Source organism: Opisthocomus hoazin, chromosome 10, assembly GCF_030867145.1.
Source record: "Opisthocomus hoazin isolate bOpiHoa1 chromosome 10, bOpiHoa1.hap1, whole genome shotgun sequence".
In the NCBI taxonomy this organism is placed as follows: Eukaryota; Metazoa; Chordata; class Aves; order Opisthocomiformes; family Opisthocomidae; genus Opisthocomus; species Opisthocomus hoazin.
The window spans coordinates 13,905,084-13,932,042 of record NC_134423.1 but is presented as its reverse complement, the minus strand read 5'-3'; the positions used below and the strand labels follow the sequence as shown (position 1 = coordinate 13,932,042).

The 26,959-nt window shown below is 44.7% G+C and overlaps 1 protein-coding gene across 3 annotated transcripts in view; it reads left to right on the top strand.

Moving 5' to 3' along the window:
* CSNK1G1 (casein kinase 1 gamma 1) overlaps nt 1–26,959 on the top strand; it is a 111,560-nt gene that overhangs the window by 4,156 nt on the left and 80,445 nt on the right. For 2 of the 3 annotated variants that reach the window (XM_075431530.1, XM_075431528.1), the window contains exon 2: nt 16,623–16,710. The gene's annotated coding sequence lies outside the window, so the exon portion shown is untranslated. Of the gene's footprint in view, nt 1–16,622; nt 16,711–16,777; nt 16,854–26,959 lie in introns of those variants that run through there. The other variant, XM_075431529.1, reaches the window with a different exon arrangement.

The window sequence follows — 26,959 nt, the reverse complement described above, 5'->3', positions numbered from 1 at the left end:
CCCTGTGTTCATTTAGTCCGTGCTTTAGGACAATTCTCATTTGCCCATCGCAGCTGCCTGGTTTGCAGTTGCTCAGATGCCTCTGAATCGTTCTGAGAGAGCTGGTGAAAGTGGCTTTCAGGTACTCTGGTTTCAGCTTTAACCAAGAAACTATATGGGGGACTTCCCCGTCCTCCTCCTAGGTGACTTTGTATGTAAAGTGAGGTTGTTGCTGTTGCCTTGACTTCTGAGTGGTCCTTTTGCCACCCGAAGCCTTATTTGCTTGGCTTGCCTGACTGGGGTCAAGCAGTGAGAGTGGAGGTGGCCAAGCTCAGCACACTGAGTGTAAAATATAATTTCAACTTTTGGGAGACATTGTCTAATAATTATTTAACCCCGTAATAAATCATGGGACTTCTTTCTCTTTTTTTTTAATAATGAAATCTTACTACTTTGTATTTAGTTTGCTTCTTGAACACTTACCCTTGCGGTGCTGGCTGGGTTGGCTTTCGTTCCTTCTACGGCATGGTCAGATCGCACGCTGGGGGCTCACACCAATACTCCAGCCGCCATGCAAGGTGGAGGCCGGAACTGCCACCTCTCTCATCGCTGCTGGGGAGGAGTCACGTTATGCTATTTAAAAACTTAATCTTGACCTTATATATTGACCTGACACTTGCGCAGTTTACGCGGAGACATTTGAGGTCTCTACTGAATGCCACATTTCCTGCTTGTCCAACCCCCTGGTGACAGCGTGACAGCTGCTGTTGCTGCTTGGGTGGCTGGGACAGTGCTTTTCTGGTTTAAGGTTTGGATTCTGATTTACATGGTGTTTCTTGCTGACACAGTAAACTTAGATTGCTCGAATGGTGGTGTATGTTAGAAATCTTAGGTCCTTTAAAAGCTTGCTTGGTCCTCCTATACTTTCAATGTCCCCTTGACTTGTCTGCCCACCACCGTGTTTTGAATGAACCTGCTACATCCACGTTATCAGTTTAAAAACAGGCTTTTGAGTTTCTCCATCTCACTTCTAGACTTCCAGCATTTGTGTAGAAATTCATTTGTGACTTGGTTTCGTCTTTGCGTCCTATTTAACTTGTACTGTGTTGATTTTTCTAGCTTCTGTTTTTCACATGGCTAATTCTTGTCCCATCTGTAGGGGTTTTTGAGGAGGTGAAGTTCTTATGAATCAGCTTCTTTCCCCTAAAAGCTGCATCATTCTCAGATATGTGCTCCTCTGTATCTGCTGACTTTCTCTGCTCTTCTGAAGTGTCAGAGGTGCCTTCGATCTTGATTGCAAGTGCCAGTGTCCGGGTGCTATGTTGGTTAATTCAGTCCTCATTGTAAAGGCTTCCAGTTATCCAAAAATCTCCTCAATTCCTAATGAATCTGAGCCTGAGTGTGGGAGCAATTCTTTGAGATGCTGTCACACGCCTCTTGGTCATTGCCTTCCTATTCTCAGCCTGAATTTTGCCTCCAGAAACTTCCCTCCATCATATGCTAGCTGTACCTTTGCGGACCGTGGGCAGCAGTTCCTTCCTGACCTTATTTAGTAGTATGTCCCTGCACAAACAAGTCACTGACGATACACCCTTTGAAGTCCTGCAAAGTTCCTGGTTTTGATGAAATTATGGCAGTGGTCACCTTGACCTGCAGAGAGCTGAAACAACTGAAGGCTTCAATCTGCAGTGGCAGAACCACCAGTGTGGGAAGCACGGTCTGCGGGATGTAAAGGAATCATCTTGAAGGAGGTGACTCTCCACCTCTACTCTGCTCTTGTGAGACCCCACATGAAGCACTGCATCCAGCTCTGGGGTCCTCAGTGCAAGACACGGGCCTGTTGGAATGAGTCCAGAGAAGGCCATGAAAGTGGTGAGAGGGCTGGAACACCTCTGCTGTGGAGAGAGGCTGAGAGTTGGGGCTGTGCAGCCTGGAGAAGAGAAAGCTCTGCGGAGATCTTCTTGCAAACTTATAGTGTATAAAGGGGGCTTATAGGAAAGATGGAGAGGCTGCTTTTTACCAGGGCCTGCCATGACAGGGCAAGGTGCAGCAGCTTTTAGCTGAAAGGGGGTAGGTTTGGATTGGCCATAAGAAACTTTTTGTGATGAGAGTGGTGAGACACTGGAACAAGTCATCCAGAGAAGCTGTGGATGTATGTGCTGGGAGCGTTCAAAGTCAGATTGGACAGGGCTTTGAGCAACCTGATATTGTAAAAGATGTCCCTGCCCATGACAGGGGGGTTGGTCTAGATGAGCTTTGAAGGTCCCTTCCAACCCAAACCATTCTGTGGAGAGGTAAAATCTCAGACTTGTTGTGCGTGCTGCATCACTGTATTCCACGTTAAATCCCCTTAGACCTTTCTTTTTTGTGAAGGGAAGAGGTGTTTTAACTCCTTGCTAAAATGCCTGTTTGATTTCTGGCTCATCAGAGGCTGCCTACCTTTTAAAAGATGTCTTATTTCTAGAAGTTGGCAAAACCAACGATGAAATGCAATCAGTGTGAGATTACCACCATTTTCTCCTGCTTTTCATATGTTACTCCTTCCTGTAAGATCTATTTAGAGCAGCTCATCTTCCGAAATGGATAGGTGTCTCTCACCTGTCTGAATCTTCTGTTTTGGCTTGCTCATCTGTGAGCAAATCTCTTCCGGATAATAACTTAATAGCCTGAAGAGTTGACAGCAATTCTCCTCTGAAGATTAGCCTGACAGTTTCTGCTGTGTGGAAGACAATTGACTAGTTTGGATTTGCTACTCCTAGCATTTAATGCAGGAATTGGGGATATTCAGTGGTGAGATGGGAAAACTGTTTTCCTGTCTGCCTCTGCTATCCTGCTCCTTTTTTTTTCTTTCTGATTACGTTATGACATTCCTCTGGGCTGGGAAAACTGCAGCTGTTTACAAAGAAGTGAAGGTTTCTTTGCCATCCTGAATCTGCTGTCGATTTTAATGAAGCTGTCGCATTTCTGTAGTCTTCTGAGATGAGCTGGCCATATTGCACATGGTATGTTAGAAGAGGCCACATCATCTATTAAATGTCCTGAGTAGATGCTGTCCCGTATACATGTTTTAATGCCTATTGATAAAGCTTCATGCGTTCATGCAGTTCATGGTGATGCTAAGAAAATGCTGGAATACCTGCTTTCCATAGAGCTATTTGTTTTTTTTCCAATCCACAAGGAATCCCTGTACTTCTGTGCTAAAGCTAGGTTAATTAAGTTGTTGGAGAAAGCTGCTTGAACTCTGTGAAGCAAACCAGTCTGAAGGATGTGTTCCTTGAAGGTATTTATTTTATGCTGGGAAAGATGATCACCTCTATCTTGGCGATTTGCTGTGGAGCTCAGTTCATAATTTAACTCGTCTAATGTAACAGAAAATCTTGTGTGCTTAGGAGGGTGAAATCTGCATGTGGTTTTTTTTTTTTTTTTTTCTTAAATACTTAGCTTTGTTGCACCTGTAGTTAGGGTAACATCTTGTTTGTAGAAACAACAAACCAAGCTCAGTGTTCCTTTGCTAGCTGCTGCACGTTCGCTTCTGAGTTATAAATCAGAGGGCAGGTTTGGACGTGGTCGTTTTTCTTCCTTCGTGTTAATGGAAAGCACACTACAGGAAAAATTAATTTGAAGGAAATCTGTTTGCGTGCGGTTAGTCTTCCGCGTAGCAAGGGGAGACACATGAATTGAGTTATTACTACTCTTGGACAAAATTTTTCAGGTGGGTTTCTGAAAAGTAGCAGTCTCAAGCATCTCAGACTTACTGGATCTTCAAGCTTTCATTCCTTGTGACTCAAAATTCCTTGTAGATCTGACTTCTGCTTATTTAGGTCTGTTAAAAACACATGAGAGGAAGTCCTCTAAAATACGTCTCAGAATGTTGTTCCATTGACAGTGCCAGTTCTGGCAGTGTTAGGAAACAATTCAACTTTTTTGAAGTTTGATACAAGTGTCTTAATTGTAAGTCCTGTAGGAAGCCCGTTTTGGCTAGTCTGGCTGTCCTTAGGTACCTGGTAACTGTCATCTTTTGTAAGGTGCAAGGCTAGTTTCTTTGTTTCCTGGATCTTAAAAGAGCAAGTTTCAATGAACAAATGAAACTTAAGAAACTGTAACATCTTATTTTAATGAAGCAGAGACCACATACTTTGTAGTTGTCTCTCTTCAAGTCCAAGTCAGACTTCAAAGGTATCACCTTTAGGAGGCTCGTGAAGATTCGTTCTGGCTGTCGCTTTTTGGCAGGGCTGTGGTAGCAGGTAACAACACACCGGCTTGCGCTGGGAGGGAGGGGCTGTGGCCACGCATGCATTGAGTAGCTTCTTAGATGAAAATAAACATTTCCAAAATACGTGCTATGTGTGCATCCACCAGGTAGTGAGGTTCTTACCCACCCTGAGAAGTGCTTGCTCTCTGGTTGCAGTCCCATTTTGCTAGCCACAGACTGCCTTGGTTGGCTTAGCGTCAGTGCCGGGTCAGACAGTTTGGACATCTTTGGTTCTCTGGATGATCATCCTGCAGCTGAGATCAGGCCTGCAGCCACTTCAGCATCTGATACTGCTTCCCAGCTGTCCTCGGTTTGGAAAGGTTTTGACAGGTTTCTAATTGTGAAAAAGCTCTGTGCAGTGTTGGCAGCGCTAAGGCTTCAGTTTTACTGGTGATAGATGCAACACCAGTGATGGTAAATCATAGTTAGGCTGTGCTCCACTTCTGTGGGAAGAATACCTCTGCGGAAATTTATATTACTCAGTGGTTAAGATCCAAAACTGGTATTAGGCTCCAAACCAATACACAGTGCTTTGTTTATGTCTGGATTTACTGGATACAGCACTGGTACTCGGTGGTTTCTATCATGTCTAAATGTTGGTAGTTACTGTGCATGCCAGTGTTCCTTCACTCGTCAGGATCTACGACTGGGAGCATGGCGTTTTGCAACCACTTGTTCTGTTCTTTCTGATCCCCGCAGAAGACAGAGTGCTTCGACGTTGAGGAGACAACGTGACGGAAGGCAGGGTGTTGGGGGTAACTTGTTGGCCACTGTGGCGATAGCTCAGGGTTTTGGCTCATGGCAGATAGGCTGGAGGGCTTGGGGGTCTCAACGTCCTCCTGGCTGGGGATGCTGCAAGGGCAGGTTCAGATGTGTCGCAGTCGCGTGTCACAGCCATATGCAGCGTGACTGTGAGATGTTCAGGCAGCCTTCTGTGGTACCATCTGGCTGCAGAGACTTGAGGGGATGGAGTGTGACTTATGGGGGTCTGCCTGGACCACATATACTCAACACCTAGTGCAAGAAACCTTGCGCTCAGATGGACTTGGTGCAGTCATCTTAGTAATCCTGGTTTTGTTGGTGTAATTGAGCTAATACTCCTATTTGGGTTGCTTGCACCAGAACAGGTTCTTTGGGGTCTCTGAAGGCCTGCAGGGCCGAGGCAGATCATGTAGATATTCCCCAACGGCGTCTTGGAACCAATTTATTTATATTGTGTTTTTTCTATGGGTAGATTCTATTGAAGGTTTGCAGTGATCTTGGATGTCAAACCTCAGTTGAGTGCTGTGGTGGTTCTGTGGGCTTGTGGCTGATACTGATCCAAAGACCCAACACAGCTGAAGAATCTGAGTCATCACCATCTTTTTGGCTTGGAAAATTATTAAGTGTTTGACAAAGCTGTTTGCTGTGACACCTTTTGGTAAACTGGGGTTTGTCTTCACAAACTGTTCAATCAGTCTCCGCTAACATTTACAAAAGCTTGGAATAATCCCTGTGTTCTCATTGATCCGCTCTTCTATAGCGTGTTATAAATGTAGTGTGAGGCATGTTAGAGTAGGAAATATGCTTGCTAAGAAGGTGTTCTAAAATATGCTTGTGCTGAAGCCCCATCTGTTAAATCTTCTTGAGCTTCTCTCTTATCGACTCTGACATTGAACGTAGCAATAGTTTATGCCGCTTGAGCAAACGAGCCTTAAAACAGTATCGCAGTGTCCTCGTGCCGGTTTTGTGTGGTATTGAAATACATCTCCTCTTTGACGAATTGAGATTGAGCTCCCCTTCAATAGCTTAAAGATCTTTTGCAATTAAATGGAGTCAAGTCTTCCAAGGGATTTACCCTTGGACCAGTGCTCAACACCAGTATCTGAGCTTCCCATAACTAACAGACTTGCCTGAGGCACAGGTGGCTAAATTTAGTCTTCTAGCAAGCTTGGTATGACCTTGTGTTAGAAGGACGCCTTCTGCTTGTATCGGTATCAGAACGTGAAGGCTGCTTTTCTGTGGTGGACGGAGCTGTGAGGCTTGGTGACACTGAAATGCTTTTTGTGTTGGATCTTTGGCTGACGCTTCCAGTGCTGCTGCTGGCAGTGATGAACTGCATACCTGGATGCGGTTCGAAAGGTCTACGAGTTATCTACCGGTACAAAGTGATCCTCACCGGTGGGTATGAAGGCTTCAAAGAAGACAGATGCCACTCAGTGCGTAGAGCAGTTTACTTGGTAATGAACGCTTCTAATTGACGGCTGCACTGAAGATCAGGGATTGAAAGCGGAAGTTGAGTCGGAGTGGCTTTGTGCAGATGCAGTTTCCTAACTGTGTGAAGGGTAATGTTTGCCTTCGAGGTAAGGGTAAGTTGATCTGTACGAAATAGCGCTTTACTCCAGCTTCTGGGAGAAGTTTTTAGTGCGTGTGAGACGATGCACAGAGGTGAATGGTTCTGGCATCTGCTTTAGTGCGTGGGTTTGCCCCCTTGGGTGAAGTGAGACTTATCCTCCGTGTTCAACTTTAGCAGCTTTTCGTTAAGGCTGCTTCTAATTAAATACATAATTCTTCCTAAGAGCATAAAGAAGATGATGCTTTCAGCATGTAATCAGCATTCTGGAGCTCTTCTGCCATCCTTGAAAACCACCAAACTTCTCTGAAGTTGGTAGCACAGTGCCAGCGGAATGGGAAAAGTTGTTGCTAGGAAGTCGAACAGGCTTTTCAAGTGTCTGCCGTGCTTGCTGGTGTTCAGGAGTGCCGTGAGTGGTGTGGGTTTTTGGCTTGTGAAAGAAACTCACTTGCAGGTGAGTGGGCAAAACCCTTATTCTTTGACATGGGCATGGCTTGGGACCGTTGGGATTCATCTCCCTGGCATTGATTTGGTTATTGCTGGCAGGCAGGTCTCTTGCTTGCTACAGGTAGTACATGTTGTTTTATTTTTTGGAGGGCTGAAGTATTAGTCTGATTAAGGCATAGGGTCGCTGAGTAATATGTTGAGTGAATTTCAATAGGTGAGTGTGTGACTGTATCTATCATGCTATGAGTTTCTGGTCATTGCGTCTTCAGCAGAGTTGGAAAACATACAGAGAAGGGCAGTTGAGTTGAAGGCAGTGGGGCAGGTCCCTATCCTGGGGAGTCTAAAATGTCTGAGATGCTTAGGATTAGAAGCATTTCTTTGTCTGCTTTTTAAACTTCTGGACTTTGTTCTAGGAGTTTGTGGAAGCTGATGGTTTAGATACAGTCAAAAAGCAGTTAGACAAACCCGTGGTCAGCAGGTCCATAAAACAAATGCTAGCAGGACTGGGCAGACCTGTCCATACCAACATCTGTAATCCAGCGGCTGTGGATGCTGGAGCGGACTGCAGAAGCTTAGGGTTCCCTGTAGCATCTGCGATTGTAGTGGACGGAGACAAATACCAGGAGGGCGTTTCTTGTTTCAATGATTTCAACTTTATGAGCCCCTGCCATTCTGGAATATTGGGGCAGCGTGAGGTGGCAAGATTTCTAAAGAGCTCTGGAAGGCGGCTTATGGATACTTACAGGGGGGATATCTTGAGCTGTTTCTCACCATACTGTCCATACTTAGAGGCCTCCCGAGCTGTACACAGTCAAAGGAGATTCACCATACACCGTACAGTGGTTTATCTGTAAAATGGTTTCAAGGTGGGATAGGTAGAAACTGAAACCAGGCAAATGAAAATTAGAAATAAAGGATGAAGAAAGTAATTGAATGTGAAGTTCTTGGTCCCTTTAAAAGGGAAAAAAATTACTGAAATTCCACCCTTTTAGGCAGAAAGTGGGAGGAGGTGTTCATAATGCTTCTCTTCAGCTTTCTTAGTGTGGGATCAGGACCAGAGGCAGCCGGGTGTTCCCTGGAGGTGGTGATCGGCTGATAGCCCAGAATGGAGCAGGGACAGCAATGAGTGAAGCATGCACATATTAATGTCCTGCTCTGTGTCATACTAATTACATGAAGTATATATAGTGATGATCGCAACGCTTCCCCGGTGCTGTTCTGCTCATGTTCATATCATGGCTCATAGGCTGTGGATTGCTTTTCAGTTTCTTAGGTTGCTGACCCATGCCTGCTAAAAATCAAGCTTTAATCAGAAATTGGACTATTAAACTGGTAGTCTTTTTGGCACGTTTGAGGAGCTGTTGGTGTAGTTTTGTACCTAAACACAAAACTTGATGTTTCGCTGCCTTGCTTGGTATTGAAATGTCCTGTTGTGGAGTGTTAAAAGCTAGCAAGGCTGTGGTGGTAACTGCTGTGCCAAAACGGGGAGGTTTTGGTCCTGCCTTTCCCATGTACTGCTGCTGGTGCTCGTCAAACCTGTTCCTGAGCTGCCCTAACCCTCTAACCTGGCACAACGCTCTCCAGGTATTGTTGGGTTGGTTTTCTCATGAATTAGGCTTGTTCACGAATGGGTCTGATAAGCACAGGCAGGGGAGAAAGCGACAAGAATTCCTTCTGGGGGTTGCTGCAGCTCTTTGGTTTCTCCACCTTATGGGGAGAACACACTTGGGTTTTCCTTCAAAGGTCTTTTTCATTCTGGTGCAAGTTCCAAACTGCAAGCATCTTCCCAACTTTTAGGGCACATGTGGATTGTCAGTAACTCCTAAATGGGGATCACACATGGAGGAGGAGAACCAGGAGGGATAAGCAGAAGCTGCAAAGAACCTGAAGTCTATGAAAAGTCTTGAGGAAAGCAGCAGAGGCCTTGATGAATGGGGATGAGTGGGCTTTTCTTGGAAAGTGTCACCTCCTCTCTTTAGAGGGCCAGTGGTGTCACCTGAGTGGCTGGCAAGCTTTCTGAACCTGTGGAGTGGGGAAAACAGATCCCAAATAGCTGCATTTGGGTTACTGGCTCATACTTAGGCTTGAGGAGGAGTATCAGCTGAGCAGGCAACTATTCTAAGGAGCGTTAAATTAGGAGTCTGTTAATGATTTAGTAAACCAGTGTAGGAAGTGGGGGAATGTCAAGCAACTCATCTTTGCTACAAAGACTGGGAGAGGTGAGTGCTCTAACAGCTTTCTTCAAAAGCGTACGAAGAACTGAAGAAACTCGTCTTCAGATGCAAATCAAAGGGATCTTGCAAGAAAGCCACATGCACTAGATAGGATTTTTTTTTTTTTTAAAGTATATTACTGCATGATCCAGGCTGGAATTGAGACCTGGGAGTGTGAACTTGACCATGTCTAATAAGACAAATGCCGTTTGGGATGACTTCTTTTAGACTTTGGGAAGAGAGGTAAATCTCTCCTGAGGGACTGGGAGCAGAAACAGTTCTTGTGCAAATGCTAGAAGAGTATCAGCTGTGTGACTCAAGTAACCCATAAAGGGATGCTTGGAAAAGAGGAAAAAAGAAGTCCAAAATATGAGCAAAGTGCACTGTGATAACAGTAATGGGCAGTGTGTGATCTAGGTACTGTTTTGGTGGAAGATGGAAGGTGAGTGAGTGCTGTGTAGAGGCACTTAAGAAAGGTTGCGGTCAGAGTGTTCCTTAAAGCCTCTTTTGATAAGATAGCGAGAGTTCAAAATCCCACTTTTAAATATTTATCAGAGCTTGGTGTTTAATCATGGTGGATGCTCTGTTTCAGTCCTCTCTGAAGGAGAGTTTTGTTGGGTCCCCTCTGCTCTTGGTTCAGGGGAAGCCAAAGGGGAAGCTCTCTTTGCTATGCGCTAGAAAAGAGTAAAAAGCAGATGTTTCACATTAAGATGTGTGCTTGTTTTTCCCAGAGCCACGTGCTATCTTTCTTCCAGGCTACTGTTTCTTGCACAGTATCTGCAGCTGGTGGGGGGGGGAAAAGGTTAAATCATCTGGAGGTGAAAAGTACAGTACTGCTTGGGTGGGCTTTCCCAGTTTGAGTTTCAAGCTTTGGAGGCTGTATCAGACAGGTCAGGGTTTTGGGAGCAGAGGCAGTATCAGAAGGGTGAACTGCAGTTACCTTTGCCAGCATCCTTGGCAGGGCCAGAGCATCTCTGTGCACTCGGGCTGAGGTGTCCTGGAACCATGGAGCGTTCGATGATTGCTTGCCACTGGAAACACGTAGCCTAGCTTCTTGTCAGGAATATCTGAAGTTAGTGAAAACTTTGCATAGTGAAATTTTGAGTAAGCAGGACTCTCTTCCGAAGGAGTCAAAAGATTTAAAGAATCTAATTTCACAATATTCATGTGTTGCGAGTAGACTCTATCTGAACTTGCCTGCATGTTTTCTCTCGATTTTTGTAGTCTCCTTGTCTTATTTGAGGTGCCGTTCTGTTCCCTTTCTTCACAAAGACCATTGGCATCAGTTCTGAAGTCTTCAATATTTTGCTGTTAACAAAATGTCAGCTTCCTGTTACGCCTTGGGAGGACATGTGGGATTCGGCAGCTTGCTGGCAGTCTTGGGCTCCTAGGAGTTTGCAGAAGCCGATGGTTTAGATACATTCAAAACGCTCACAAACGCGGCGATCGCAGTTAGGCAAACTGCTAGATAACTCAGAAAGTTTTGTTTCCTATTCTGCTTTTGTAAATGCAAAGTTGAGGTCTAGACCTGCTTGCAGGAGTCTTGGTACGTTTGAAATGTGTGGGCTAATCATGAGTGAAGGGAATTCAGAGGGAGAGGTCAAATGGTTTTTGCAAGCAGCAGTATTTTTTTTTTCCTTAGGTGTCAGACGATAAATACTGTTCTGAGCAGTGCCCAAGTACAGTCCCAGAATAAAAGCTGACTCTCTTTCTTCAGCTGAGCAGAATGAATGTAGATGGCAGCTTTGGGGTGTATTTGGGGAGGAATTTGCTAATTACTAAGTCCAAGCAGGAGCTTCACTTCGAGTGCAGTTGTTAAGACATTCAGCTTTCTGCCCAGCTCTTCTCCAGGTGTGGAATATAAGTATTTGTTTTTGGCAAAAAGGCAGCAAAATCTACCCCACGAAGTGTGAATTTTCCCCATTTGATACTGCTACTTTCCATGTTTGGAGAGCAGATAGCCTTAATGCATAGCCTGGGTCCTTCCTGCTTCACTGCTGCCCACAAGGCATAAGTTTTAATATCTACTGTTAATTAACAAATAATAATACTGCTTATTTATTCACAGCTCGTTGGCACATAATGCTGCTTATTTATTCTATGCAATCAAAGTTAGGTTCTTACTCTTTCCTTTCTGATAAGAAGTGGCTATTTGTATCTAGCTAACTTTAGAGGGTTGGCAGTGGGTTCGGTCAGGTGAATGAAGTGATCGGTGGTGGATGTGGGAGGATGGTCCACTTGCCATGAGATTCAGGGAGGATCAGATGGGGCTGACAGGAGGCAGGTTCAGAAGGAGCAGTAGGGTGTTGTTTTTCAGGCAGCGAACAGTAGACTTGTTGAACTAGCCAAGGGCTGTTGCGGCTACAAAAATTTGGGCAAGTTCAGAGAAGCACCTTATGAGCACACAAAGAGGCTGCACAGAGTGTTCATGAAGACCCAGAAGCCCAAACTGACTTGGGAAGGCCCAGAAATAAAAACCATTTGAGATGGAAGAGTGCATGGAGAAGTTACATACGCTTACCCTCTTCATTCCCTCTCCCGGGCAGCTGCTTGTGGCTGCTGTTTCAAGCTGAAGGTTAAGCTAGATGAGCCGTCTTCTTCGTTTCACCTCTTTGGCTCTTGGAGGACATCACTTTAGGTGTTTTGCTGCTGTCCTCTGAGCTGTATCTGTTAATGCTTTCTGTAACTAAAGCAAGCGGAGCAGTGTACGTGTGGAGGTGCAGGTGATGTGTTCTAGCTGTTCTTGTCCGACTGAACTTCAAAGTGGGGACGCACTCCTTCTGGTTACTTCCATGCAACATGCAGCTGGAGTCTGCTGGACTTCCTGAATTGTCATACAGATATCTTTATTATTCCCAAAGAGCCGTTCCTTATGCGTTGGCAGAAAAGGAGAGGGGTGTTTCATGCTACAAACTCATCTATTCAATTGTTTTAACCATTAGGCAGGCTTTTCTTTGGGAGCTCACTTGTTTGAGGTGAGGCTTTACATACGTAGAGATGCTTTTGCTAGTCTTCCCCCCAGCTGCTGAAGATACTACCTGTGGAGTCTCTAAAAATATTAGTGCCTCTCGAAATGTTGAAACTGTGTTAATATTTTGGGGTTTGTTTTTACTGTTTTAAGTGTTCCAGGTTTTCTTTTAATAGCTCTGGCTAAAGGTCTGTATGAGAGGAGAACAAAATACTGAGCTGTGAAATGAAACTGGAGAACATGGTGTTTACCCTGAGGTAGTTTGCATGCTTTTTTCATTCGGAAAAATGATGCCCCCTAAGAGGAAAGGCAAGCCTTTATGAGCCTATGTATTTGATCTGGAACAGCAACTGTTTGGCAGTGTTGAGGTCTCCTGAAAAGGCTTTCCTGCACATCAGAAATGGTCTACAAAGACCTTATTTTTTCCGTATGGGTGTGGAACTCTTTGGTTGAAAATATGCTCACTTGAATGTGCGTTGATCTGGGACTGGTGGGTTGCTTTTCAAATAAGGCACTTGTTTCTGGAGGACTACACGTTCTGTGCACTGGTAAGCAAAGTTCTCGTTGTTCAAGCTCCACGTGAGTGCTGGAGCGTCATGTTTGCTCTTGAGGTTTTGTTCCACTGTTTAACACTGTTGGGAGCCGTCTCACCTTTTTTTTGCTGTGCTGGACAGTGTGAAGACTTCGGAGTAGGGCAGTGTCCATTAGGCTGGAATTTTAATATGATTCCTGTGCTTTAATTTGGTAAGACTGTAAATGCCTCAAGCCTAACGATGACAAGCTTTTTTTAAGTATTATCGAGAATTTTGTGCCGCTAACTGGTAAAAAAATAATAATGAGCTGAAGTACAAAAGATCCAAAAACTATCTGTGTACCAGCTTCCCAAGAGAACTAAGAAGGAATGGATTTGTAGAGTCATCTTCCCTGCTGCGGCAGAAACGACGTCCTCCTCCGGGAACCGAAAAGCATCTGTGGTATACCCTGAACTTTCAAGCGCTGTGCGTTGAAAATTGTGTCTCTTGGTTCAGGCTGGCACAGATTTCCCCGTCCCCCAGAGGAGATTAAAGACCTGGTTGTGTACTCTAAGGTAGCAAATATCGTCTCTTCACAAGCTGCCTTCAGGGACATTAGTTTTTGCTCTGAAACTGAACCAAGCTTCTCATTTGCTCCTTGCTTTGAAAAGTAACGGGGAAAAACATCTAGTGAGGCTTCAAGCTGTTGGTGTAGCCTTGTTCTCTCACTGACAGCTGGAAGAGGCTTTGGGGGTCCAGTGTGATGGTATTTGTCTGAATATCTGTGGCCTTTGAAGGCTGAAGAGAAACACTGCGTGTTGGCAGCATGCTGAGAAGAGGCAGCTGTGCCGCAGTTATGTCAAGTGATGCAGAGGACCATGTCTGGAGTACAGGTGCGTGGGACCTGTGCCCAGCTCCACACTCCTGAATGCTGCGTATCCTTCTGGTTTTGGCACGCTAAATAACTCTTCTTCCTGGAGTGAGTTGCCCAGTGGGAAGCAGAAGTGTCCTCATTGAAGGATTCCACATTACATCTGCATGGTCGTGCAGAGCCAAGGTCTGTTGAGTTCAAGCTGAGATGCCTGTCTCCAAGCCTGAGGCCTAGCTGGTGCCATCAAGGAGACGTCACAGGAAATGAGTTCAGTGTCTGGAGGTACTAATTAAACACAAAAGTTTAATTATCTGTCAAAAGCTACAAAGGATCCTTCTTGCTGTTTGTGATTTCGGACTGCCTCTTTCGTTGTCATTCATCTTTTCATAGCAGCTCCTTCAGCTGCCTTAGCCTTCCCTTCAAGAAGGGACATGGTCCTCTGGGTTCTGCATAATGTTAGGCTTTGGGCAGCAAGGCTTGATGGAAAAGGAAAGACTGGAGCTCGTTACCGTGATAAACTGGTGCTCCAAATGGATTGTCCACATATTCTCACTTGGTAACCATTGCTTTTTCTTGCTGCAAGTGGTGGCCTTCTGTATCATGCTATGCTTACAGCTAAATGAGGTTCCTGGCTTCTCATCCAGGTTTGACATGTCCTGCAGTTGTGAGCTGAATCCTCTCGTTACTCTGGGCTCATCTGTGCTTTGCTTGAGCCATTTTGCTACCAGACAGGATTTCTGAGTGAGCCCAGCACCGTCAGTGTATGGCCAGGGAAAGGATGGAAAATGAGCTCTGCCTTTTGAACCTCAGGTGCTCTCAAGATTCTGGAGTCCTGTCTATGTGAACGTGGGAGGAGTCATGTTTGCTGTGCTGCAGGTCAAAAGATCTGTTAGTAAATATTTTGTATGAGGTGGGGATGGGTTTTTGTCACTTGGCCTTGCCAGGAGGAAGTGGCAGAGGCTGACCGGCACGGGGAATTTTCTCGTGCTACCCTTTGACTGCTCTGTAATGCTCCAGTTGTCTTGTGCTTCTAGCAGAACATGAATAATATCTAACCCCTGGTTTGAACCTGAACTTAAGATAGCATGACATGATTTATTTGCTTTTATTCCTGAAGTAAATCATTTTACTATGGAGCGGGTTATAAATAGTCTTCTGTTTAGCTTCCTTGTTTGGAGATGCCACTTCTCACTAGAGAATGGTATTTGTGTAAAGAAACTGAGGCAGTTTCTGGCCAGTGAGCTCAATTTGGAATTTTTAGGCACAACTTCTGTTTTTCCTTTGAGGTTTAACTGGGGCGTGTTCAAGGTGTCTGAAGAGCAAACTTCACTGGGGTAAAGAGTGTTCAGCATTTAAATATGTGGACTGTCACATTAATGGGATACTCCTGTTCTTTGCCCAAGAGTGCTTTTAGGGTTGCGGTGTCAAGTAACTAAATAAAGCCAGAATCCTTCTTTCCCTGTGAATATAGGCGCTTGCATTTTCCCTTTCTTGTAGGGCTTAGCTTGGTACAAGTTTGGCTGGTTCTTCCTTGCTGCAGCCTTTGACCCGGTCAAGTAATTTAGAACAACTCTAGTGTCAAGTAGAACAAAAGCTTGCCTTAAATGCTTTGCAATAAACTTAATATTCGGGGATGTATTCAACTACCTAATGCCTTTTCATTTTAGAGGAATGGGTGTCATTCACCGCTTGTACACTGAAGTGGTGGTGTGTGTTCCTCACCCCGGTGGTTGGCTTCATTCGGGAGTTGGTGCTGGATAATTGTAGATGAGGATTAATTAATGATGGCTGTTGTGAGCTCATGGAGACTTTTGAAGTGTTGTACAACGCCATTGAGCAATCCTCCTAGCTTCTTGAGGACAGAAATCATGAACGACACTGGAAGAACTCGCATGTGACTTGGACTGACAACAAGTTTATGAAAGTACAGGGCAGAGGTAGACTGAATTCCGATGCGCTTCAGTCAAAGAAGTGTCTCTTGACAGGGTGGTGATGGCCACTTCAGTCTAGCTTGGACTTGATGTTGGAGAAAGCAAAAAATGCTCTCTGGTACAGGGTTTCTTTCTGCTGTGGTCAGGGTAAAGAGTAACACCTTTTTCCCCACTTGTGCTTACAGAACAAGCAGTCTGAGAGGTTAGTGTGGATCCTTAAACTTCTGCCCTTGCTCTAGTAGGAAAATAAGGATAAAAGTGCTAGCTCAGGCGTAGGCTTTGAATACCCGTAGGCACTGGGGAGCCTGGTTGCTCATAGTCCGTTGCAGAGCATCACGTGTAAGGCAGTCTGGTGTGGAGTCCTTCAGCACGGCAGAACCACCTGTTTTCTGGATGATGATCAGAGCTTCTCAGAAGTTAAAGTTGCTCTTCAGAATTTTTATGAGAAAAATCCAGGTATTTTCTTTTAAAGACAGTGAAATGACCAAGTTTTGAATGCAGAACAAAACAGCACTTCTCTGATCACCTAGGGCAGAGTACTCCAGAAATAATTTTGGTTTGGTTCAACCTTCTCATCCCTGTTAGAGCACTCCCCTTGGAAACTGGTGTTCTGCCCTATGGGCCACACGCTCTTGAGGGTGTTATTTAAGGGGGAGGGAAGGCAGAAATGACACAACAACCCCTTGTGCTTCCTTCTGACCGAAGTGCCTGGAGCATCACAGGAGATAGAGCCAGCCCAGGGATGGTGCAACGTGGGAACTCAGGCTTGGGAACCCATTTCCCAAGGTGGGGAAACATAGTTTACTAAAAACAAACCGCAAAATTACTGATGAGCCAGAAACATCTGTGTTTTAAGAAAACACTATCATCTTCAGAACTAGAATTCATGTTATTGCACAGAAAACTATGAGTTTGCCCTGTCATGGGATAAGGAGAAATGCTCGAATTTCCTGTAAAAAGTGGTGTTTCATCCACAATATACTTGGAAGCTGGCATATTAAACTGCAAACAGTGCTTTTTAAATTTTTTTTTTCTTTTTTTCAGAATAAAGCAAGATTGGAAGTTGCTCGTAGAAACAGTTGCATGGAGACTTTCTAAAATGTCCTTTCTTTTCCAGATTCACTACAGAGATGACTGGCTGGCTGCTCTGCTACTCCTGTGCCCCAGCACTTACTACCCTGTGATTTCAAAGAAGAAACACAAGAGTGAGTTAAGAAATGTGTGATGAGTATCATGGCTTGATATTCTGTAGCGTCCTAGCATGCAACTCTAATATTCCTTCCTAAAAGAGCCAAAACCAACCATATATAAGGGAAGATACTGTAAAATCCAGTGACTTATAACCAGGGTACGTGAAATATCTGTCAAGCCCATGGAAGGATACTTAGAGACCCGAATGCAAGCTGTTCAATTCTTATTCCTTATTTCTATTTTAATTTTTTTTTCCTCTCCATTTTGTCAGCATTTTTCACCTGAAGTAAGTAAGTTCTTTGGGAACTTGCATTCCGGATTTAATTTCCCGGGCTTTATTTTTAGAAACATACATGTTAAGCTGAGAAGTAGGTAGCTGCAATGCTGCTTGTCAGTGATGAATATCTCCAACAAGGAAATTGGGTAGGATTAAAGTCAGGGTGAGTCCAAAGTCTTTTGTGGTGAAATGAAGCATCTCTGAAAGTGCTTTAACTTTGTTACTGGGAGGAGAGTTGATGTGCTCTGTATATAAGCGTTTGTTCCAGTGTGACAAGTGAAATATGGGCTAGGTTGCCTATTCTGTTACAGCTCACCTATGGAACGAGCAGAAAACTCAAAACTGGAGGTGTTGGGAAAATGTTCCTCTCTGGAAGGAAGAAATCAAAGGGGGTAATGTTTGTAGGTGAGGGTATTTGACTGCCTCCAGTGTGGATAGATACCCTGATTTCATGAAACAGGCAATAGTGATGAAAGTAAACAAAAGCAGCAAATGTTTTGATTTGATGAAAGCGATGACCTTGAGAGCAGTGCAAGTCTGCTTGGCAGCAGGTTTTTTGGGGTGTACATAGTGAATACTGCAGGAGTGGAACTGGTGCTAGATTTCTCTTTCTGGACTTCAGGAAAGAGTTAACATCAACAAACTATTTTTCTGTTCAAACATAAACCAGTGCAGACTAAGTGATACTGATTAAGCAGTCAGGGCACTTTGTTTAGGGCCATAATTGTGTATCATCCTTTGGGAATACTGTTTCTAGTTTTGGACAAAATGACATGACAAAACAATTTCTTTCTAAATGATCATTTCCGTATTGCATTTGGTATGGAGAAAGCTTAATGAGCTCTTGCCTTTTGGTAATTTCAGCTGGGGGGGGCCAGATAGATGGACAATGGTTTCATGCTTTCGGTAGCTTCCAGCCTGGAGGAGAAATCTGTTTTCAATTTTGCTTGATGTTGTATCTAAATTAGTTTGCAGCTCCATTCCCTAAAACCGATTTGTCTATTTTTGGTGCCAGTAGTGGGAGTGCCATTGATTGTTTGAGAAGTCTTTAGTCTGAGCAATTCAGACTGGTGCAGTACAGCACTTTTAATATCTTCGAAGGAGTCTAAGGGAGACTGTAGTCATCTGACTATGCTTCATTTTTATATTGTTTTGTCTTAAAGATAAGCCCATGAGGTCTGTAGCGTTGTTGATGTGATGATGTGGAGGGTTTCTTTTGTGACTGAGGTCACTGGCTTGTTTTCCTTTATCCTGTCTGTAAGATGTCTGAGATCTTGAGAACTTTTTTTTGGTCAGATGAACCTGTTTACGTGCGTTTTGGGATCCTAGCATGCTTTTGCATTTGGGCAAAGCTTCTGCCCAGCTCACGATGTCTAATTTGTTCCCCCCTCACTTTCTGTTCAGACGCTTACATACGAGGATGCGGATTCTTAGCACAGACTGTAGGCAGCATGAATGCTAAGTGATACAATGAGGAGACCCATCTTGTCCTTTTTTTAATACAGTAGATGCTGATAATGCATTACTAAAATTCTTTATCAGTTCCGAGACACTGAAAAGTGCTACTGTCTCAGCCATGGATCTTGCTCCCAGGCCGTCTACGCTTGTATCCCGTTCCTGCCTGCTTTTATCTTTCTGTATATTTAAATTTAATGTTTAAAGAAGCTCTGGTTTTCCCATTTCAGGACTTTCACTTGCCTGTACTCCTCTCTAAGCTAGCACCCTGCCGCATGTCATTACTCTTTCAAGGAGCTTTTGTGTTGTCATCTGTGTGTTCCCTGCCTCAGAATCCCCAGGCAGAGGTCCGCTGGCCTGACTTCTTCCCAGCTCCAGTGAAACCAGTACCAGGTGCTTCCACCTGTACATTTTGTGCTGCAGAAACAGGCATTGCCCATGCGAGTGAGGAGTTAGCTTTTGACTCTGCCGTGTTGTCCTCTGGTGTGCTTGGTGAACCATGTCCAGCTCGAGGAATCTGGCTTCAGGAGCAAATTTATTTCCTGGATAATGTAAATGAACAAGAGCAGCAGCGGCTGCTGGTTGAATGATTAAATTCCCGGCTTAAACAGTTGCTCACATGGTACATCTCCCCTGTGCTCACTAAGTGGTGTGTTGGAGCGGCTTTCTGCATAGTAGTAGATACAGTGCATAGTGGTATGTGATAGATCTAGACCAACGGAGGCTTGCGTAGGAGAATGCTGTGCCGTCGAAGCGATTGGGGTTGCAGAGTGGACTTCTCCAGGTGGTGCTGGAGGAAGGTAGCTGGAAGCAAAGTCTTGGAGCCTCTGTCATAAAAAGGGAGACAGCAGTGAAAGCCGTAGGTGCCTCTGCTGTTCTTTGGCTGCATGTTGAGAGCAGTCCTGATGATGTGTGGTAGCTAAAATATCCTTCTGTATGCTGAAGCTTTCTAGTTGTATTAGTCATCTATCAGGCTTCTGGATTATTTAAATGCTGAAGCTCTCCTCAAAGAACAGCAATATCTATTTGTAAAAAGGTACATAATGTGAAGTGCAATTCCAGTATATTAGAGCGATGCTGCTTGAGATGTGCTCAGGAATGCTGCCTCTACTGTTGTGGGACTTCATGACCTGTAAAGACCATATCAAAAATTTGTAGTCTTACAAGGCTTTGAGTTGGTCTTAGGGTCTCAAATGGTGGTGCTGTTAGAGCTGCTTCTCAACTTTTTCCACAAAATCCTGTGCCCTGCTGAGTGCAGCGTATCTTCAGCTGCTGGGTGTTGGTCTCCAAACACTGATAAACCCTGGGGAAAAGGGGACAGGGACCGAAAAGGTGCTCTGTAGCATTAAGGGAAAATATTCTTCCACTAGGCATGGGGGAGCCCCTAACTCCAATAGTTAATGACCAAAACCATCTTCTATAACTCTTCAACTTGTGCTGACTTGATCCAAGTCTGAAAATGCCTAGAGCTGAACTGGGCTACTTTTAAGCTGTAATTCATCTGTCTCTGCTGTTTACAGACAATCTTTAGGACAGCTGCTAGCTAGAAGGTTAATTACAATACAGCATGACTATAAATTTAGTGAAAACTCAAATCTTCGTGGTTTTTGTAGTGTGTACAGGTTCACTCCATTGTATTCTAACCCAAAAATTAAACGTGGGGTTTCATGTACTGTTTGAGATTCATAGACTGGCAAAGCACTTGTTCTTGCTTATGCAGTCTGGCTTTTATGTAACTCATTATTTTTGCGCAAATGTTGCAGATCGTCTGTTTCCTGTAGCAACAGCCACCAGATGTTTAGCTGAACAAGAATTAATTCTTTAAAATTGACCTGTAAGAAATGTGTGAAGGCGAACACGGGGGTGGAACAATTGTATGTCAGCATGATTTCCATTTCCTCGCTAAAAACCCAGAGCAAGCCATGCAGTTTCATTTGAGCAATAATGGATCCTTATATTTTGTAGTATGCTGTGAGGCCTTTTCCATGGTTTTTAATGTTTCCATAAGTGTCGTGTTGGCAGGGGGGGATGCGATCAAGCTCTCTTAGGAGAATTAGCATTACTTAGGCAATTAGCACTGTGTGGGCAAAGTCTATCTGGCGGATATGCCACCGTGCTCATCCTAATATGGGTTCTGGTACCTACCTGTAGGTCTTCTGTGATCAACCCTTGAGCTTTGCTAGACAGACACTACTTCATATTTCCATCGGAAACCAGCTCCTCCTCACTTTTTCAGCTGGGTGAAAAGAGTGCCTTGATGTTTTACTGGGGGTCATGGGGTGAGTAGTCCTGATGGCTAGGAGGTCCAAGCAGCTCTTGTCTCTGAAACATCCCCATTCTAGATAGCACTGTGCTTCCAAGACTGCTCTACATGGGAGAAGACTGTACAGGGACTCTTCTGCTGGAGGCGAGTGATCCAGTACCTGGAATTTTGGGTCTGTTTCCTCCTCTGGTTCTGTAGAGACTAGACAAATCAAAGCAGAGCTGTGCCGTTTCCCTTCCCCCGCAAGGATGTCTTGCTCCAGATCCTGTTGTTCTTCCCCTTGTTGTGCAGTTTGGACATGAAGGTGTGTGTACCAGACAGCCAAGGTGTCTGTAGCAGTGGTCTCCTGGCTGGACCCTCAGTCAGTCTGTGAACAGCGTGGTTGGGGCAGGTACAATGCACCTTTTGAGAATCTGATTGCATGAAAAGCTGCACAAGTAATCTTCAAGATTAAATTTACTGGTCTTTAACTGGGGATACTGGTGACAGATCTGTACCCGAGGAGTATGGATTGGGTAGAGAAGTGCAGCTCTGCAAATGGCTTCAAGGTTGCAGAGGTCAAAGTATCTGCAGGTTTAGGTTAGGGATGCTTCTGCTGGGAGCAATACTTATGTAGTGCTGGAAATGCTTCAGGACACAGTGCATATGCTCCAGTCTGCACGACTGGGGATTTTGGTACACCTTAGCCTTTGTTTTGGTGCTTTTTCAGAAGTTCTGGATGCCTTCCCACAAAATGTTGGCGTTCCTTAAGCAAGAGGTAACCTGCATGTCCTTTTCTTCTAGTAAGATGTGAGACTGGTATTCGAAGTAGTACCTCTAACTCCTTTCCCTTGTGCTGCTTGCATCGGGTTCACGTTTTTAGTGATTTTCAAAACTAGTGCGTGGGGATACTTACAGCAAGACCTTGCTGAAATGAGCTCGTGGGCCACGTGCTTGCTGGGTTTTACTGCATTTCCCAGCTGTTGTCATCTTTGCACAACAAGTTGCATTTGTTTCTGCTTTAAGTACCTGCTAGATAACTCTTTTTCAAAGCACTACCAAATTATTTTGCTTACTAAATATCTTCCACTTCTGAAATTCAGCGTTTCCTATCCCTTTCTCGCCTGGTGGGGTGGGGGAGGGAGGCTGTGCTACATCTGTGTGTTTCAGAAACGTGACAGTGGAAGATGTGGCTGCAGTATCAGTGGAAGCTGTTGCTACTGCAGTGAACACAAACGGAAGCCTTTATATTCTTGGCATGCTGCTAATATACAGGGTATGAAAAGAGCTACTGAAAATTACCAAACAGGGGGAGCAGAACTCCTCGAGTATATGCATTTATTTTGCACTGTTAGAAGACTCATAAATGTCCAATTGTCCTCAAGTTCCTTAGCTGTGCACTTAATGGAACTACAGTATGTGACAACCTGCTGCTGGTAAGGATCATGCCATCTACCTGTACCTTTCCTCGGGCTGTCTCTAAAGCTTTTTTTAATCTCTCAGTAGAGATTCAGCTCAGAAAGCCATGCAGTTCTGGAGTTGGCTTGCTGAAGGGTCAAACGAGTGCCGGAGCTGGTGAAATGGAGAGACTTGAGGGCAGGTGATGGGTGGAGGAGCAGGAAGATGCCTTAGGGTAGCTAGATGTTGAATGGGATAAGCCATCTGATGTGTATGTACCAGGCATGGCTGCTCTGGTAACCTAGGGGCTACTCGGTTTTTCTACCCAGCTCATCTCTGTCTCCTTCAGCCCTCAGGAGACATCGAAAGCCTGGCTTTGACTTCCGCTCTCCCCTTGTACCTAGGATGTGAGCAGAGTAGGAAGCTGGGACCAGGCAAGGTCAGGATGAGGTGCGTGGGAGTGGGGAGATGGTGGTGGTACGCTCAGGCACTGTTCTGATCTGCCTGGCCCATCCCTGGAGATACTGGGTGTAATCCTCTCCCTCCTGCCCAGCACCAGGCTTGGGACTACTTGGACTCTGTGCTTCGTGTTTCTTGTCTGTCCTGTGCTCCCCAGCGTGCAGCGTGCCAGGGTGCTGCTGGTGCCATTTGTGGAGCTGTCTTGTACCTTGCGGACAGGGTGTTGCCCTGGAGTTGAAGAGCTATGGCCTTGACCTATGGCTGCAAACTCTGGGAGGCTCCTTTGGGCTGAATTTGACTTGTCTTTGCTTAATTTTAGTTTTAGCCTGTCTCAGCCTGGCTGCTAAGCTGCTAAGGCTGCTGTAGTCTAGACTAACCATGGTCTGTTACATCCCCGGGAATGGGCTGGAGGAGTCTGAACCGTTCTTGTGGTGTGGAAGCAGCGTTTCAGGCTTGTGGGGTGCCACAGAGGACTTGGGGAGTCATTTGGGGATTCACCTGAAGGTAGCCGCTAGGAAGAGCACGGAAAGTGGATAGAAAATGTTACTGGGATAAAGCAATGGCTGGCTGAGAAGGGTTTGCTTGCTGTTTACTTCTCTTGAGTCATGAGAAATCTGGAGGTAAATGCTTAATTGTTTCACCTGTAGGGTTTGGGAGGTTTTTGTCATCACCTTGGACCCTCTTTCTGTGCTTCAGCATTTGCAGTTGGTTGGATATTAAACGTGTCACCATGTATCTGAGCTACTATGAGATCAAAACCAGAAACAGAGTACATATGGAGCTTTGACTCGCACCCAAACTCTGTGGTTGTGCTGTCGTAAATAGAGCTGTGAAAGCTGTTTCTGAGCGGTGCATGGATGCGTAGTCTCACTGATAGCTTTCCTGGAAAAAAACCCACCGCCAGGAAAACTAAAGGTTATTAATTCATACGATATGTATCTGATCTCCGCATAGGTCAGGTGTAAGCTGCTTTCTTATCTGTACACATAAATTGGAAATGTCGTCGTACAGTATAGCTGACCTGTCCTTAAAACAACCACAACCCCACTGCTAACGTGCACCTACCACAGTAATCCAGAGAAGAATTCCTGCAAAAGGCTGTAAAATCTTAATTCTTTTATTTTCTCAGCATGCGAGTGTGTAAGAGAGGTTGTAGAGTACGTGGGCATTGTCACCTATATTTGGTAGCGTTTTGGGGGGAAACCAAAAGAGTCCGAGCGGTAATGAAGCCACCTCCTATGCAGTTGATCGATGATGAACAGCCCTGCTAACGAGCATTGGTTTGGCTGCTGTAACTTAGCTGTGCTCAGGTAAACTGCTCCTGGAAGTGGCATCTTCTGTTTGCTTTCAGAAATCCTTTGGTGTGAGAGGTCCCCAGTTGTGCTCTGCTGCGTTTGCACGTGTGCCGTGGGGAAGAAGAGCAGATAAGCTTCAGATAGGGGCGATCCTACGTGCTTCCTAGCTAGCTGACAGGTAACGGTAAGCGGCTTCTGAAGGCAAGTACATGGCTCCTGTCATCTTCTCTTCCTCAAGCCGCAGCAGAGGTCTGCAGTGCTGTAGTAAATGAACTTCAGAGAGCAGAGCGCAGGTAATGAAGCAAGGTCCCCTGGGGAGGTTGTGGCAGCTGTTGGACACTTGGTACTTGTAAGTGTGGTCAAGCAGTCCTCCATCACAAACAAGGGTTTAAGTATACTTAGGTAAGCTGTCCCCTTTTCCATGTGCAGCTGCATCTTGTCCTGAGACACATCCTGCAGCAGGGTGCTGGTCAGACCACCGTGGTTGAGAGTTTATTTTCCATCTTAATGCTGAGTCTTCAGATGCTGGCAAGTCCAATTTTTAGCATTCCCGTTAAAAGGCAACAGATGTCAGATTGTCCTCAGTGTCGTTTTCTCCTAAACTTTCTTCTCCTGCTGAATGAGAATCGAATCTGAATGGTTTCTATGACAAAACAATATTCTTCCAGTACTTGTTCTCTTGCATAGCAATGGCAATGACACTTAGAAAAAGAGAAGACCTTTCTGATGTAGATGCCTTAAGTTTGCCACGCTGAAACTGCATAGAGTTTCACTTTTTCTGGGATGCCGTCTTTGGGGACATAGTGCTGGTGCTGTGAGCAAGGACGCTGGTTAACCTCAAATGAGCTCTGAAGGACGCAGGTTCAAAAAGAAGGTGAGATACCTCACCTGATGCAGGCTGCAGAGCACTGTTCTGCGAGCTCTGGCTACCAGAAGGCTACACAGATTCAGAAAGAAGCAGGACAAGTTTATCCAAGTGGGGAAAATCAGTCCAGCGTTGTTGTGTTGATATCACGGCGGGTTGTGAAATGGTCTTCAAGTCTTTAGCTCTGAGATGGAGCATTCCTGTGTATTTTCTGTGCTCCTGTGGTCTTGGCTAGATGTTGCTACCGGCCACCTACGAGGGTTTATTGTGCCAAATGCTCCCTTTGTGCTTCTCGGTGTGCTTGCTCATGCTCTGATTGCACCTGCACTTTTATGGTATGAATTTCTTCTGAAAAATCTGAAATGTCTTTGTGCCACCTGCTGGTTTTCACGGTCTGACTGAGAAGACTAATCTGGAAATAGCATGAATTTCTTTCATGTGCGGTGATTCAAGGGGATATTTTGTAGCTGAATACGCAGCTGTTTTCAGGTTTTAAACCACAAAAGATGACTTTTTACAAGTGCATGATACATGGGACAATACTGGACATTGTACATAGATACTATCAAGAGGTGCTGACTTTCCTTGTGGAAGAACTGCCTTGTGGGCTGAAGAATTTGGCTTGTTTTTGCAGCTTTCTCAAGGTTACATTGTTTTCATGAAAGGGGAACAGGCATGGTAATGAAATAATTAATCTTGAAAATACAATTTTGAGATGGTACCTAAAGGTGAGCTGTAGTTGAGGGAGGCAGGGTTTCAGTAATGTATTCTTAAAGCCTCAGCATTTATTGAAGTGAAGATTTGGTGATGGGGAAGGATTTGGATGGGAGGTTGGTGCCTTTCAGAGGCCAGAAAGGAGCTTGGTAGCGCAAGTACTCAGACTTCTCCCGTGGTTAGGAGGTAAGTCTCTGCATGGGACAAAAAACCCCACTTATTGTTTTAGATCATGGTATTACAATTAATAGGGTGGAACAAGGTGTCATCTCTCTGCTCAACATGATTGGCTCTTGTGAAATAAATGCTGAAGCTCAACGTGAAGCAATCTGCCAGCCGTAACTAGTCCAAGGCCATGTGTTGCAGCACAAAGGAATGTTACCATCAGGACGTGCTTTCCTTGGCTACAAACCTCTGCAAGTACCTGTGGTGCAGCTCTCTCTTATTTTAAAAGAGAAACTTAACTCTTAAGTCCAGGTGGGTGTGAAAGAGTAGAACAAATAGCTTTGTCCTGCAGCTTCAGGAGCTAAGGACTTCCTCTGATCATCGCTCCTTGCTTGCTGGTTGTTTCTTTGCTGAAGCATTGGCTTTGGTTTCTCCCCGTTGCTAATGCAGGGGAAGCCATAAGGTGTCTTCTAATCTCTTTGCACCAAACTCATCTGAGTTGCCTTAATCTCATCACAGGGACTTGGTTTGGTTCTTGAAGTCTTTAGGCTTCTCTCTGCAGTGTCACTAATTTTGAAGTCATTATAGGATGGGAAATACAGTAGCACGGACCTGCACTTAATATAGCTTCTCTGTTTCCGTGCTTCCTTAAACCTTCATTTCAGTACTTGCTAGCTAGCTTTAGTCTGAAATACCTGCCAAGTGCTCACTCTCACTCACTTGTTGAATAGCAAGGAAGCTTATATGGTTATTGGTGTGTTTATTTTGTATATGAATAGTAAAAGCAAAGTTAGCTGGTACTGTGTGCTTTGGGAGGACGGTTCCGCCCATCAGGACATCTTAGCTGAGATACCAAGTACCTGAGGTCTTTTGAATTCTGGTACTGTAGCAGAGGGAGTAAGTGACTTCAAGAAATGTGCTTTCAGTGTTTGGATAATCCAGTATCTAATGAGACCCAAGCTGTGAAGCTTTTCTTGTGGTCAGGGATGAGTGACTCTTCTCCCATGTGCGTTCCTTGTGTTACACTGCATAACTGAGCTTGTGCTTCATTATTTTCCTCGGTGAGGGAACACATGTAGATCTCTCTCCTTTGGCTTTGTCATAATAGCTGGAGAAATTTAAGGCCTTTGAATTCTTTGTCAAATGGGAGTGAAACACATGAATGGGTTTGAAGCTTGCAAAACAGGAATACCAATACAGCTAAGGCCAACACGTAAGTCTAATTCCTTGAGGAATGGAGCAAAATATTTCTCTTTGTTAACCACAAGACTTTACTCTTGTTCATACTAGGTGGTATTTATAGTTTTAATGGTATGTGCCTTGCCTTTCCTTGCTAATAGATTGCTGGACCACAAGTGGGTGGAAGATTTGTTTGTTTTGGCACAACATTGAC